The sequence below is a fragment of the Budorcas taxicolor genome, chromosome 10, assembly GCF_023091745.1.
Source record: "Budorcas taxicolor isolate Tak-1 chromosome 10, Takin1.1, whole genome shotgun sequence".
NCBI lineage: Eukaryota > Metazoa > Chordata > Mammalia > Artiodactyla > Bovidae > Budorcas > Budorcas taxicolor.
In genome coordinates, this window is record NC_068919.1 from 15,510,551 (window position 1) to 15,513,268 (window position 2,718).

The following is a 2,718-nucleotide window of genomic DNA, read 5'->3' on the forward strand; positions in this document are numbered from 1 at the left end:
ATTCCTTTGCCCTGAATCCCCATTCCCAGAAGAGCCGCACAGCTAAACCTTGTATGTTGGAGAGTGATTTATTATCAGTCTGGCCATCCCGGCTTTGCAATCCCATCCCTCCTACCGCCTGGGTCTACCCGTGGAATTCTGAGCACACCAGCCCAGGGTGACCAGAAGCTTCTGTGACCTAGACCACTGGCCTAAGAGGGAGGCAGTTTCATTCTTGGAGAGTGATTCCGGTTTTCACATTTCTCATTGAAAGTGATTTCGAAAGAGCAGATGCTTTTTGAAAACACAAGGAAATGTTTTCCCACTTCCAGCTTTCAGTTGCCAGCATTAGGCTGCAATTTCCTGGGATGAATCTGTAGGCTAGAAGGGAGGTTAGGGGCCCTCTGAGATGACGGGCCGTCTCCGGCATATGCCTGAATCCCACCATTAGTACCTCATGCTTTAGGATTTTAAGCTCTATCCCTGACAAGATGCAGTTCTTCTAGTGAAAGGCATGGATGACAGTGACCTAGGAACACATTCCTCTCTGCCCTCCTCTGTTTCCCCTCTGCTGCTTCTCTCCTGATCAGGCCTTGTTCCCTGCTTTCTGTCTTGCCCACTCCCATCCACCCTCCATTTGCTCCCAATTTTCTTGTTCTTCTTTTTAATTAAAAATTTTTTTTTGTCACAAGGCATGTGAGATCTTTGTCCCCCGACCAGGGATTGAACATGTGCCCTCTGCATTGGAAGCTCAAAGTCTTAACCACTGGACCTCCAGGGACATCTCCTAATTTCCTTGTTGCTGGGCTTTTTTTCTCCTCTCCTCCCTCGTCTACTGTCTCTTCTCCTCTTGCCTTTGGCCTCTGCTCCCCTTGCTCCTAGGAAGCAGTGCCCAGTCCTTTTTCTCTGTGCTGAGTTCAGTCAGCAGCTCTGCAGTCTTGCGCTAGAATTGGGACCATCTGGGCATGAGCTTCAGCTGCAGCTGGAGAAACACTTCGGGCTGCTCTCCACCCTAGGGCTTCCCAGGGGCTCCCTGGTAACCCTGTGATGACCTTTCCTGCTTCTTTCTGATGAAGCAGGGCAGGTGGGTGGGGGTGCACTGGCTGAAGAAAAGAAAGGTCTTCTCTCTAGAGCTGTAAACACTGAGAGGTCAAAGGGCCGTACAGACACAGAGCAAGCTAGATGCGCTGGGCCCCTCAGTCAGTGCCCTGAAATGACCTCCAGGCTAGCAGGAGCCTGGTTAGGGCCTCTGCTCTCTGGTCAGTGATTTCAGACCGCACACCCTGGCTGTCTAGCTCCAGCCCAGTCCTGCATAAACAAGAGCAAAGCACAGAGAGCACACAGAGCCCCGGGGAGCCCTGCTCATCTGGGGAGCCCCTGACCAGGCTGTTCATCATGTAGGCGCACAGGACCGCTGCTGCAGGGCCACTTCTGCTGTCTTTCCCCGCCCCTACTTCACCCCGGGACAAAAGTATCCTGCAGAGGGCGCCCAGGAGAACCCAGTCCCAGTAGCCTGCAGCCGTGGCCAGGACAGACCAGGGCTTGGGAGATCTGACTTCCTAAAATGTGCAAATGCACTGAAGCACACATCCATAAACGTGTGTGGTTGGAGTCCCAGGAGGCAAATGAAAAAAATGGAGCAAAAGTCATCTGTGGAAAGACAATGGCCATGGATTTTCCAAAACTGTCCGATGTGTTACTTCTATTTTGTTAATTTAATTTGATTTGATTTAATCTTCTAAACTTATTGAGATACATTTAACAAATAACAGTGTATCAGTTTAAGATTTACAATTTGCTGATTTGATACATTTATATATTATAAAACGATTACCAACATAGCTTAGCTGACACCTGCATCACATCACATAACTACCGTTTGTTTTTAGTGGTGAGAACATTTGAGATCCACTGTATTAGCAACTTTCAAGTATGCAACACACTGTTGCCTACTGTAGTTACCCTGCTGTACATTAGATCTCCAGACTGTATTCATCTTATAACTGCAGGTTTGTACACCTGACCACCATCTTCTCTGGACCCCCACCACATACCCCTAGGAACCACCATTCTAGTCTGTTTCAATGGGTTTGGCTTTTTCAGATTTCACATATTATACAGTATATATCATTCTCTGTCTCACTTCTTTCGCGTAGCATAATGCTTCCAAGGTCCATCCATGCTGTTGCAAATAGTAAGTAGGGTTCCAGCATTAAGTAGGTTCTTTTTTCTCTTGACTGAATAACACTCCATTGTGTGTACTTATGTCCCACATCTTTATTCATTCATGTGTTTGATGGGCATGTAGTCGGTTTCCATATGTTGGCCATTGTGCATAGTATCAATTCTATTTAAACCACAAAGACCTAGGCAATCTGGTGTTATCGGCTGTTCTCTTAATCTTAATCTTGTAATGCAGTCTGTATAAGTCTAAATATTTGAATATTATGACTAGTTGTCTTTTCATTACTGATACTGATAATTTGCACCCTCTCTTGATTCATCTTTCCAACAACTGACTTTGACTGTTGATTTCCTTTTATTGTTTATATCCTGTTTCATTAATATCTGCTCTTATATCTAATATTTCTTTCTACTATTTTCTTTGGGTATAATTTATTATTTTCTAATTTCTTGAGATGGATACTTGTATAAATGATTTTCAGCTTTCTTCTCTTTTAATATAGGCATTTTAAGGTAATAAATTTTCCTCTAAGTATATAGCTTTAACGTCATAAG